This window comes from Parasteatoda tepidariorum, chromosome 1 (genome assembly GCF_982258835.1).
Source record: "Parasteatoda tepidariorum strain Cologne lab strain chromosome 1, Ptep-v5.0, whole genome shotgun sequence".
Taxonomy (NCBI): Eukaryota; Metazoa; Arthropoda; class Arachnida; order Araneae; family Theridiidae; genus Parasteatoda; species Parasteatoda tepidariorum.
In genome coordinates, this window is record NC_141755.1 from 32,254,715 (window position 1) to 32,268,680 (window position 13,966).

The window sequence follows — 13,966 nt, forward strand, 5'->3', positions numbered from 1 at the left end:
TTTGTAGCTATAGATTTAGTGATAATTATAGATAATAGTAATTTTTTCATTTTTTTAAACAAAAATCTCGCCTATCCTGTTCTGAGTGGGCAAAGTTCAGAAAAACTAAGTAGGTTTTTTCAGATTGGATTGTCTTGGAAAAGCCCATCCTTAGACTCTCTTCAGGTGGGTTATTTTAACAAGCATTTTTAAGAATTTTTACATCATTTTAACGAATGCAATTTTATATATCAAAATACAAAACTTGAGCGAAATCGATTGAATAGATCCCGAGAAATCAAATTTTAAAAAAGTCGTATTTTTAAAATTCGATTACTCATGAACTAATAGACTGATCTCGTTAAAATTTCGTATTTTGCCCTTTAAAATGATGTTAAACTTTGTGTAGTACCTTAAAAATCAAAAATTTTTCGACTATTATTAAATAAAAGAATGAAAAATAATAAATATTTACTAAAAGTTTTTTTTCTCCAGCAACTAACTTTGGATAAACGAATTTTATAATTGGGCTTAAGAAAATTTTCAATTCGATCTAAAAATTTCCCGAGAAATGGTGAAATACGCAATGAGTGAAATTAACCTTAAGGGATTCAAATTCTGAACTGCTCTCCTGACCAAATTCTTGGAACCATATTTCTCAGATTGCGTCTATCCCCTAAATCTTAGGGGTCAGAAATCCAAATCCGTCTATAAAAAGGTATCTTTATTCAAATTAAGTACGTTTTTGTGTCTGATTTCGTAACTTAAAATATCGTCTGCATTAATTAATTAACATATTTGAGTACACCCCTTCAAACCATGAAGATTGAGATCAAAAGTTATTTTGGGTGGTCCGTTTTTTATTTTGCGCATTGTGCATTATTCAGTGCCTTTTATGAAAAGGGAATACTATTTATGAAAGTGCTTAGAATTTTTTATTGATATCAAAAGTAAAATATTGTCAATAAAATAAATTACTCTTGAAAGCATTTTAAATAATATCTAATACAACGATGGCGAATCTTTCTTGTTTAATGTACCAGTTAAATTACCGTTTATTATTTTGAGGTTATTGTGTCACATGTTATTTTTCTTTTCGATAAGTATTTTGATTTTAAACTATAGATTACATTGCGCGATTATATTTGCAGTTTAATTTATTAAATAGATATTGAATCTTAATTTAATAAATATCTAAAATCTTCAAATAGATATCGAATAAATTATTTTTAAAAAATTATATTTCAGTTTAGCATTAAGCTAAGGTAAAATATTTTAAAGCGGGCACTCTCTGTGACTAGCAATAAAATAAAATCGATGTAATCTATTTTAGTTATTTTTAATTTTTTATAATATGAAAAATTTAATGTATAAATACAACTCAGAGCATATTATTAATTGACTAGATTTTTTCACTGAAGAAATGGTATCCTCTGTTTAACACGCAATAAGATTTAATTTAATAAGACTTTTACTTTTCAAAACACAGTCAAACCCCACTATAGTGAAATTTCAAAGGACAGAAATTTCGGTTCACTATAACCGGGAGCTCACTATATCAGTTCTGCAAACAATTTTAACCAATGGTTCCGAAAATGACATATTTTAATAGATTAATTTTAAATAAATGACCATTAAAATGAAATACAAAAATGACTGAAAAATAATACGTAGTAACAAAAAATGTGTTAACTTGCTTTTATTTCTTATTACTCTTCATCTTATGTAGGAAGAAAAAAAAATTAGTAATCATTAGCTGATGCAGTGAAAAATTTGTCCATACATCTGCCTGGGTTGGCCTTTGCTTAGGGATGGAAAAGTGTGATAAAAGAAGCAAATAAGAGATAATGTTTATCACAACATTCCACTCTATAGATGGTTTTAAAAATCAGTATAGGTATTTTTTTTTTTTTTTTGAAGCACACATTTCAATAATTATTTTAAGAAAAGTAAAGAAAAAAAGTTCAGTCGAAGACAGAAAAAATTTCACAATATTCAACTTCCTCACTTTTTTAGTTCACTATATCCACAAAAAATAACATTATACTTGTATAGCAAGGTACGGGACCGAACATTTCGTTCACTATATCCGGGAGTTCAGTATAAACCGTGTTCACTATAGCGGGGTTTGACTGTACATTCATTTAAAGTTGTGATCATTTACTACACTATTACATTCAAAATAATCTCATTTAGTGCGACACTTTTGCTTAACTTGTTGCCTTTAACACTCAATAAGATTCACTTAAATTTGATTTTACAGTCAATTAAACAGAAATCATTCTAAAAGCAACTGCTCGCAACCATAGAGATGAAATGGAAGTAGAGTAAGTCGTCTGTTTTATTTCCCCATTTCTCTTCCAACATCATAGTCTTTTCGCTGCTACGTGTTCCCTCTTTTTCGACGAATTTGACGGGGCAGGAAGGCCCTCGCGAGAGATTTGAGATAAGTACTTATAAAAGCAATGAATGGAAATTAAAAGCTTCAGGAACATTAAGATTAGCGAAACAGTTAAATATTAGATCATTTTCCGATTAAAAAATATTTCAGAATTTCAATTTGTTAGTATGCATAAAGTATATAAAACTGTTTGCACTTTAACAAAATTGGGAATAAAAAAGAGTTTCAAAGAGTTCAAAAAACTTTCAATAAATAATATTTCGGTTTGCAGTGTATTTACCACTACAAGTCATACCTTTCATGGATGAAACCTTTTCATAGATGAAAGTTGACATTGTCGACAACAACTCTCCCCACATTGGTGACCCGGACGTGATGTGAACACGCCTACCTTGGCAAAAATGCTCACAACGATTTGAACACGCCTACTTCGATGGATGGTCCATACTGAACAATTGACTTGCTACTTGCGACATTATCTTCCTCACGCTGTTGCTTCTCAGTTTCGATCACACACAACGTAAAACGTATACACTCGACTGCTCAGGGCAACACAGGAACGACCACGACCGTGAACTCAATACAACTCTCACGATCAGTACTCAAAAAGTACGGTGATCACCTGGCTTCTCACAAAACAGCAATGAATCAACTAATGGCATCCGTTCATCGAATTCTATCACAGATATAATTCTGGTGGGGGAGTACTGTAGTGTATCTACCACTACAAAAATATAATTCCAATTCACTAGTATATAAGACATGTTAACTCGATTCTATGGTGGGGTACCTTTTCATAGATGAAAGTTGACATTGTCGACAACAAGTCTCCCCACAGATTAATTATATATATAAAAATCCGTTTCATTTCTAAAACTGATATTAATTAGATATTTTGCACCTGTGATGATAAGGTTAAATAGCTTTAATACCACTACTAGTATTCTTAGTTTTTTTTCATGCATTATTTCGTATTATAGTATGTATTTATTTCATGCAATTGGGTACTTCCAACAATTCAAAGAATGCGTGATGATTAGGCTCAACCATGTGATTTAAATTAAATGTTAAGGCAGTTCAAGTAGTTGAGCTAAGCGGGTTAGCATTACAACAATTAGGTTTGGTTTACTATCACTCAAAATTAATTTTCGGTTTAGATTTAATTGGATACCTGTAAAGCGACGCTAAGCGTGTGTGCCGATTCTGATTGATTTCTAAATCATGGCATAAATCAATGATACTATTCACCCAAGATGACGTCGCTTGCTTGCAGGCATCCAATCAAAATAGAGCAAACGATTTCAATTTAAAAAGATCTGACGATTTCATTAAAGAGCTTGTGTTAAAAAAAACTTTGCCCTATTTATCAAATAGTTTTATAATCTTTCATAACCCTCTTCTCTCTGAGCTGAACCTATGCATTTAATTAACGAAATTAATTTATAACAAACGGATGAAATTAAAAAATATTCAAAAATGTAATCTTTCGAAAGAATTATAGAGAGTAAGAAAAAAAAAACGTCAATGACAAAGAAGGAAATAAACATGGGGATTCATATGATGTTTAAAAAAATATAACATTATTGGTTAAAAATAAAATCTTGATAACAAATATCAAATGCACCGAAACGATATTTATTTCATATATCAATTTTAATACCAAAATGTGATAAATTAACTCCCCTCTGGGACATAAGGTTCTCCATTAAAAAAAATTTTTGTACAACAAAAGGCAGCGCATCACTGTATTTTAAGATTTTGACTTTAAAATTCCCGCATCGATTTTCTTTCCTTGAAATAACAAGGAGAAACGGCTAAAAAATTTCTCTCTCGGTTTGCCCTTTATCACATGGTTTCATTCTGAGGACAAACATTTTAATGATGCGCGCACTTACTCTTCCATCTTTACGATCGCAACATTATAAATTTTTTTTCCATAATTTACAATTTAATTAGGGTCATCTCTTAACACCTCATCGCACCCATATAGCAAAAATTCTTCCGTAGTAGCTCCCACGGAGGAATCGCTCACCCTCCCCCGGAGATCCCGACTTTTCCAGAATTCCTCCCGCGGAGCTCCTCAGTAATGCAAAATGTCCGCACCTTTCAATTCCTCAGTCCCTCCGACGGGCTTCCCGAAAGTCACTCCATTGGAGCAGCCGAGGAAGAACGGTTAGGAAGTTTCAAGGTCACATACTTTCCGACGGCTTTCCTCGGGCATTCTCCTAAGGAAGTACTGAGGAAGTTTCCACAGGGCAAAATTTTTAGTAAATCCGTACTCCGGCTATACAAGTAAATATAGCTTTTTAGTTATATTTCTTTTTTCAAATTATAGCCCATTTGTAACACTGATGCTCAAGTGAAATAATATTGAATTTTTGATTATTTTCATTACATACCTCCTCAGTCTTATTGTCTTTAAATATTTTATTTAAAAATAGATTTTTAAATTGAAAAAGAAAACTTGAAAATTACTGCTACAAAAATTGTAGCAGCAAACTTCTACTAAAAACAATGATTCTCAATTGGAAACTTAATTCATTAGCATGAAAAACACTGCATATAACATATTTAATAAAAACAATGTGCATTGCAACTTATTTTATTAGTTAACGGAAATTTCAAATGAAGAATATTGCGTTTAATATAGAGCTGCTGACAGTTAAAAAAAAAATTGCGTACATGTTGCTTAAAATTTTTTTTAATATACAAAAGTGACATTTATTGTCACTTATGACATATGTTATTCATTTTAAGTAATTGTTACTTTTCGAAAATTAAACTTAACGTAATGTTTACTGCAATATCTAAAATGTTCTTTAATTTACTCTAGGATTAAAAATATTAAAAAGTTCAAAGAGGAATAAATTCATACCAGTAATCACTTCTAAGTCCTGTTTTCCAACTGAAAGCATTTATATGTCAATTGATAATTTTTTTAGTATTTGAAACTCTACTTCACCAATATGTTACCTTTTAAAGATAAACTTTAGATATCACAGTAAACATTGCATTAACTTTCACTCTAGGATAAAAATAAAAGCTTAAATTGGAAAAAAAAACACAAAACAAATGTTAATTAGAAATATTTTTTTAAATTTATTAAAATTAAGAAAGTTTTTTTAAAATTTTTTTACAGTTTGCTACATTTCTCTTTACCATGGCGCAGCCAACTCTGGATGGGTTCCTTCATGTTAGCATTCGTAATATCGCTGTGATGAATTCGTACAACATCTAAAATATAAAAACAGAAATTTTTTATTTTAATTACAATTGAAAGGAAAAAAGAACTACTGAGAGGTAGAATAAAAACTTTATATTTGTTTTTTATACACTGGAAAAATTTATATGTATTTTTTTTTATTAATTTCGAATGGTATTTAAGCTGCATATTAAGCGCTGAATTTTACTTGAAATTTTTGCATTTAATGTTTTTTATAAATATAAAACAATATTTAAAAAAAAGTCTGGGTACAAGAATTCACAATAACGTAATACCTTTCCTTTAAAATATCCCTCCTTGATTAGAAAAAAAAATAAATAAAAATTCCCATAATTTTGGGAGCTTGAGATCTCACAGGTGAAAATTTATAGTTTTGTTTTTAATAGACTGAAGCTAGTAATTTCTTCATCTATTTTCAGAGACTCCTCCTGAGCTTCATCTAAAATATTACTTTTTTTTTGCATTTAGTTCCTCCATTTGACTTTCGGCTTCCCTTTTTCCTTTGCCGAAGTCTTCTTTCTCCTGTTGGTGCCTTTTTTCTTTATCTTCCACCTACCTCCCAGGTGAATTTCGGATACTCAGAATTAACTGCTTGCTGATTATGAAGTCACTTGCTTACCTTGAACAGTTAAACTGGCAAACACAATTCGTCTGGCAGTCAAACTTTTTTCTGTCATGTTGTCCCACAAGAATTGAGAAGTTCTGATTTCGCGGAATTTATTGCAAATTTCCAGGTTTGGTGAAGACATTTCTAGGTTTTTGTGATATCTTCACAAATTTTTCTGAATTTTCTGATTCTTCACTGATTTCCAGGTTCAGTCGCCACAGAAGGAATGCTTTGCCCCATGTTGAAATTAGAAATGTTTACTAACTTTCAGCGATGTGATTTTCAGCTTTTTTTTGACGTTTGAAAAGAAATGCAGTTATAATTTAAGAATTTGAAAAATAAACATAAGGCCTTTATAAGGCTTCAATATAAAATTAAGGCCTTTTTATGGGCCCTTAATCTTCTCTCCTTCAAATAAGGTCTTTTTAAGGTGCGTGGGAAGCCTGATGGAACTTTCAAATTAATATTTTGATGAAATATGTAGCTACTATAAGCTCTATTAGGAAAAACAAACTGAAGATGTGAGAAGTAGCTCATAAGGTTTTAAATGTTTTTTCTAATCCTGAAAAACATAAGATTTAGACACCATTCTTAAAATCATAGGAAAGTGTAAATTTAGAAGACAAGAGGCTTTATCTTTTTATTATTAATTTAATAAGGGTGATAAGATACATCTTCAGGATGAATTTTTTATATTTAATTTTTCAGAATTTTTAAAACTTTTTTGTATTTACATTGTAAATATTAACTAGAAAGGTTTTTAAATAAAACATTTCAAAAAAGGTTTAAATACATACATCCCTTTCACTGACTAACTAATCAGTTTGTAGCATTCATATAGCTTTTTTCTCAATAAAACTGCTTCTTATTGATAGTTAAAACAGCAGAAAATTAGAAAAATAAATAAAAGTATAAATAATTATATTTTAAAGGTATTAAAACGAAATACTACATTAGAATTAAATACCTGCTAAAACACTGCATAGTTCCAATTCAGCAAATGGTCGTTTTTTGTTGGTGCCAAAATAACTGAAATTAGCAGCTAGCTGTGGGGTGATTATATGTTGGAGGAGACGATATATTATATTTGGTACAGTATTTCCTTCTATTTTTCGCAGATCAGATATCTGGAAAACAAAATGAAATTACTCATTATTAAAGAAAAAATTATTTAATATCTGTGCAAAAAGATTTTTTATACATTTTTAATAGCCACTGTAATTACAAAATACGACTAAAATTCAAAATGGGATAAAGAGCAGAGTATTTACATTATTTCTTAGTAGAGGATAGTAAAAAACCAAGCTATTGTATTTGTATTTATTGAATTTTTAAAAATAACTGTATCTCTAAATAAAATATAATAGGATTTGAATGTGTATATAAATTTTATTACTTCAACAATTGTTTATTCACCAAGTTTAAATTCTTTTTAACACGTTCGCTGTTTAAAAAGCATTGCAATAACCTAAGTGGAATTAAAATCAAAAACTAATGAGAATGTAAACACTGACTTTGATATTGATATATGACAGCAATAAAATGAAATTGTCACCGAAAAAGTTAAAAGAATTAAAAAATTTTAATTATTAAAGAAATGATGGATCTGGTTTAATGATAAGCACTTAACTGCGTTTTTCATCATGAGATTGTTTACAAATTATTATGGGGAATAGAACTCCATTAATAATGGAAAAGTTATGTGACTTTAAAAATTTATATAAAATCAGAGGGAGGGTATAAAATAAAAAGCAAGATGTCGTTTCATCAGAAACAGTTGGGAAAAAGAAATATAAAAATTTTAGATAAAAATATAAACTGCAAGATATTAATTAAAGTTGTAACGTATCAAGCTATATTAAGAAACAGTTCTATGTTTTATTAAAAAAAACGTTTATTTCACACCACAACACATACAGTAACGAATATAAAGTACCCGTAACGGGATAGTGAAAAGATAATAAAACAACAAGAAAAACCCGTAACGGGATATAAGGAAACTTACCCGTAGCGGGATAGATGAGAACCTAAATTCCACACAAAACTAATTTTAAAAAATGAACAACTTTCTGGTGTTCTAATTTTATCGTCTGCTTTTATTTTTTTAAATTTATCTTTTTATATGCTTCTTTTATTTTATTTATGCTTTTGCCAGCCCTATTTTTTTTTAAATATTTTTACTTTTATTCATACCTTTGCAAACCAATTATCTTTCTTATATTTTCAGACTTTAATAAAGTGTACAAAGTCAGCGTTAACAAGCGGCAAAATTTAACATAGCGAAAACCTATACCCAATCGCGACATATTTTGAAAAGATACAAATAATAAAAGTACCACACCACCGGAAATTAGAAACTTAATAAATTCCGATAGATAATCACATAGGCGTTTGCAACAAAATGTTTTTGACCAAGAATGAGCTCGAAAAAATATTAAAATAAGTAGCCAAAGTTAGCGAAAGATTCCACTTGTGGTGGATGACACGTTAATATGGCGGTCTGATATTCTAATCCTAAATCAATGGAACATCGAACTTCAAACACTCAAAATGCGAAAATTGTCCATAATTTTATATTTATTTTTAATTAAAAGACGTTGTTGCTGTTTTTTCAAAGAATTTAAAGATTTATCTTATCATATTAAAAATGTAAGAATTAATATTTATACTTACTTGCTAATGAAAATCCAACAGAACCCAAATCCCAATTGAACGTTGATCACAAAACTCATTTCTAATACGTAGAGCTTTGCCAAGCATCCAGTAATCGTAAGTCGGAGTGGTGAACGAATGAGATCAATTATGATGCTCCTATGGAATAACGAGGGAGCAAAATCCATAGGATAGATTTCTTGCGGATGACCGGTGGAGGAATATCCGTAGGCGATGTTTCCGAAGGACTTCCTACGTATCGTTGTCAGTAGGAATGTTAGAATGGAATTTCCCACGGCGTTCCTTTATTTATCCGCGTCTTCCTTCGGAAGAAAGGGACGCATTTGGGAGGTCCTAGGGAATGTTTTCGGAAGATGAGTGCTATATGGGCACTCACGTATTTCCCAAGGAAAAGACAGTATCCCTTACAGCATGGGCTTTCATAGTAGAGGGGGTATCCTTACGTCCTGAAAAATGCTTAAATCGTAATAATTTCTAAATCCAGCTATGATGATCGCTAATATTTAAGATTAGTTTTTACACATCAAGAAAATGTGTGTTGTCTAGATTTTCATGACCGCATAATTTTTGACCTGATCAACTTCTACACAATTATAATAAATAAAGAGCTGTAAGAGTTATAAAAAATCCAGCTAACATAAGCATTGGCGAAAAGGCTGCACAAAAAGATCAAAAAACAAAAAGCAGACGATAATTTTAAAACTTTTTGGAAGTGATTTTTTCCACAACTTTCCACTGGCGATTTATTTTCACAAACGGGTATTTTATTGTTTTTTCAATATTATTTTAAATTATTTTTATATTCTTTTTATGATTAACTTATTCAGAATTACTGTCTTGGCTGTTATTTTAACGTAAATATGAATACCTGAGAAGGAAAAGAATTTTGTGACGTCTTAAAGGTATTTTGCCTAGAATTGAAAACCAACTCAGCCCATTGGAGGTTTGGTAGGCTTCCCAACCCATGACTGGAAATGTTGGGACGTTTCTAAAAGTCCATCGAGGAAAAATAAAGAAAAAAGAAAACATTTGGCAAATGAGTAAATAGTGATCGTAAAAAAAAGCGATCACAATTTTCTCGCTTTTGTAAGTAATCGTTTATATATTTTTATCTGTGATTGTCCTCAATAATGATTCATCCGATCTTGATAACGTCTTTATGTTTTTTAAATGATGTTTTCAGTTGATAAGAGTAGTTTAACATGTTTTTTTCGCGTGCTACCGAAATATCTGTCCCGTGCCACCTAGTGGCATGCGTGCCATAGTTCGCCACCTCTATCTGATACAACCACAAATTAAAATTACATATTTTCTACCCTTTATTCAAATAGAATATTTATAAATAATGATGCAATCACAAGCTTAATAACTTATCGTAAGTATAATGATTAATTCGATTTATTTTAAAAGTTTTATTTTTACTCTCCGCGTAATCTTCTTATTTGGTTCGTTTTTTATTTTGAAATAGTTTAGTTAATATTATATTGGCTTATTATATTTACCTCCTTTATTTGTATAATAGACCGGCTTAAATAATAAAATTGCAGGAGGGATTATATTTACAGAATTTTAAGCACGCAAAGTTTTAAACTCTCAAAAGCGAATACATATTTGCTTTAAAGTTTAAAAAGAAAATTTCTAGAACGTGGATTAAATAAATATTTTTGGAATGTAGATGTTCATAGTAAGTATTGGTAGAACATAGTATGTTCATAAATATTCTTCCCATAAATAAAACAAATTATATTTTTCAAATAAATTTAATGGGCAGTTATGGAAGCCCGTTTTAAAGATTAACTTATATATTTGCAATGTTTAGAAAATGAAAACTAAACAAATTGCTTTTTTTATTTGTTTTAAAAACATAAAATATAATAAGATATAAAATTTGATAATTTTTTGCTCATATAAAACGCGTGGAGAATTTTTTCATTGAAAAGTGCAATGTATTATAAAGACCTAATATGCGTAATTCCACACTTAAGATAATGATGCATTTTTTTAAATTTAAAAATGATATTTTACCATATTACACTTTACATTACGTAAAGAATCATATATGAATATTTTCATTATTATGTAGCTAATTAAACATTTAGAAAATACATTTTGGCAGTAAATAATTAAAATTTAGAAGAACATTTTGGCAGGAAATTAAAATAATCACTCTTTAAACCATATTCTTTTATTAATTCCTTTAATAACTAAGCAATAATAATTTTTCCCGAATTTGCTATATCAATTACTTATAATCTTTTTCCGTAACAGAACAAAAAAAAATCCTCTCTCTATCTCAAAACATTCGATATATAGTCAATATTTAAAACCTAAAAACTTCAAAAGTTCATGAAAGAGCACTTAAATTTGGATGAACCTATGTAGCTAATGTAACGTATAAATTGAAATTTCTAAACGAAATTCGAAATTAAATTTCGATTAACTATAAATTTTGCAGGTAGAGATCAAGAAATGAATGAAAATTTCACGTCATTGGACACGGTTGTTGTAGTTCCTTTACGTCGCACTAGAGCTGCACAATGGGCTATTGGCGACGGTCTGGGAAACATCCCTGAGGATGATCCGAAGACATGCCATCACAATTTTGATCCTCTGCAGAGGGGGTGGCACCCCCGCTTCGGTAGCCCAACGTAAAATCTAATGAAGTCACGCACAAATTTCGAAATAAAATACGGCGTAACTTAAAATTTGTAATCTTTGTTTCTAGGAAATTTAGCGAGTGATCTCTTAATTGGTTGAATAATTGCGCTATGGCTAACATTTTAATTTCTTTTAATTTTGTAGAGGAGATTTAAGATCCATAGCATCATCCTAATCTGCTGTGACCTACCAAGGAAAAAATTAATATTGGTAATAGCCAAAAAATGTAAGGAAAGAATGACAAGGCGTAATAAAGTAAGAAATTTTAGGAAAATTGAGATATTTTCAAAAACTGATATTGTGACCAAATTTCATTTCAATTTTTAATAAAATAAAGGGAGCACATAAAGTCTTTAGAGCCCAACAACGCATGTTTTGCTGCGCGAAATGTAAAAAAAAAATTAAAAAAATAAATAAAAAAAAATTTGGCGTACGCGTTCAGCAGAGTGCGCGTTTTTAATGCTGTTTTTCAAAGCTCTCTCGCCAAGGAAAAATTAAAATAAAGCCATAGTTTAAGCGCATTACACTTGAAACAATGCTGTGGTTTTAATCTATAGAAAAATCTTGGCGCGAAGAATTATCTGGGCTTTAGAGCAGACAAATAATTTAAAGATTTTAAAAGCTAATAAAAATTTTTAAAAATTGCTAATTTGGCGACATTTTTCTACCAAGGTAAAAATTATCGATATCATTGCCTTATTCTCAGTTTTCTTTTTCAAATTTTTATGAGGCCAAATATTGCAGCATTGGAGTAAGTTTTTAAAAATCAAAAAATTAGACTCCAAACGCTTTTCATTTTTATAAAACTGTGTTTTTCTTCATATTGCGCCATTTTCAAATTAAGCGTTGACATCGCTGGCTTTAGATAGGTTAAACTTGACCAAACAGTCACGACTAACAGTTGCTAACTCAAAGCAGTTACAAAAATAGCATATTATCCGCAAAAAAACATCATTTCATGTTAAGACGGAGCCTTCCAAAAAATGGTCAAGGAGGATTTTCCTTAAAATTCGATATTTTTTATATAAATATCAAATTTTTATAAAATATATAATTATCATAATTTCATATAAGAACATTTTGGAAATATGTTGTTCATAACAAAATAAACGATAACTTGGATTTGAAAAAATAATCAACTCTACTGGAAAAAAATATTAAAATCATAGAATGTGTGACACAATAAAAAGAAATAAAAAAGAACAGTAATTTTACTTGTTAACAATCTATAACAATTACTTTATACTGCATAACAGTTCAAACTGCAAACGGTTTTTTTCTCTCTTACTCTCTTAGATATTTTTAATTAATTTTGATATAAATGTAATGATTTATATATGCAACATCTACTCGCTGTCTCTTATTTCTTTCGTTTTATTTATCCATTTTGTTTTAATTACATTTGACATCAATTCAAGCGTATGTTAATAAAGCATTTAAAATTGAAATAACTTTAGAACTATTGGGACTTCGATAACAACTCACATTAAGCTCTTAATTGAAAAAAGACCTTTTTAATACATACTCTCTGCAGGCCAACTCTAGTTGTATTTTAGAGGGCAGTAGATCGTCCGGCAATTTTTTTTAAAGCTTAAGTTTAACAGATGATAATTCTCAAACAAAAACTTTTTTTTTATAACATCGGATTCCTAGTATATTTTTCTACAAACTATCGTAATTTAAAGTTCCTAAATCTTATAGATTTTGCGCAGCAAAACAATAAACTGTACAGCAAAGCAAAATAAAGCGAGAAAAATTCGCAAAATAAGCACTTAAAATTGTAAGAACTTTTAAACAAATTTAAAAAATTTTAAAATAAAGCTGAAGTTTATAAATAAATATGGATCTTTCAGCGTGCCAAATTTTAATTCTATAGTTGCATACCTGTGGCCTGTAGAGCGGCCCGCATGGTGTTTCTTGCTGCAAGTTTAACAATTAATAATTCTCGAACTAATTATCGAATGTTAATTTTTTTCGAATTACATTGAACTTTGTGCACATTTCTTTACACATCTTCGCAATTTCAAGTTTTTGCGTAGCAAAACGAAATGTAAAATTAAGTTAAACACCACAAACAACGGTGGCCCTTACGATTTTAAATATATAGAGAAAAAAAATTACTAAAAGACGCGAAAAACGAAGGAATAAAGCTAAAAATTTAGAGCTTCAAATATAATATACTCGAAATACAGTCTGAGTAAAAACTTTAAAACCAGTGAAAACATTGAACAAAATCAAAAAATACAAAATTTAAATTCCTTTTATTTTTAATTATGAAACTATGTTGCTAAGAAAGCCCGCAACAAACAAGTTTTTTAATTATGGAATTATCAGGGGGAAAAAAGGTATGCACAAAATTAATATTTCAATCTGAGTAAAATCCTTAAGTTCAGTAATTTTTTATAAATAAATATTAGCTTTATTA

The 13,966-nt window shown here is 29.6% G+C and overlaps 1 long non-coding RNA gene across 2 annotated transcripts; it reads right to left on the reverse strand.

Annotated features, from left to right (window-relative positions):
* Positions 1–5,461: 5,461 nt before the first annotated feature.
* On the reverse strand, positions 5,462–9,273 carry LOC147816368 (uncharacterized). 2 transcript variants are annotated; one of them, XR_015434073.1, is made up of 3 exons: positions 8,884–9,273; positions 7,178–7,337; positions 5,462–5,614 (listed from the first exon to the last, which is right to left on the reverse strand). It is a non-coding gene; the product is annotated as an uncharacterized LOC147816368 (long non-coding RNA). The 2 variants fall into 2 exon arrangements; XR_015434064.1 differs by lacking the exon at positions 8,884–9,273 and adding an exon at positions 8,216–8,806.
* Between the last annotated feature and the right edge of the window lie 4,693 nt (positions 9,274–13,966).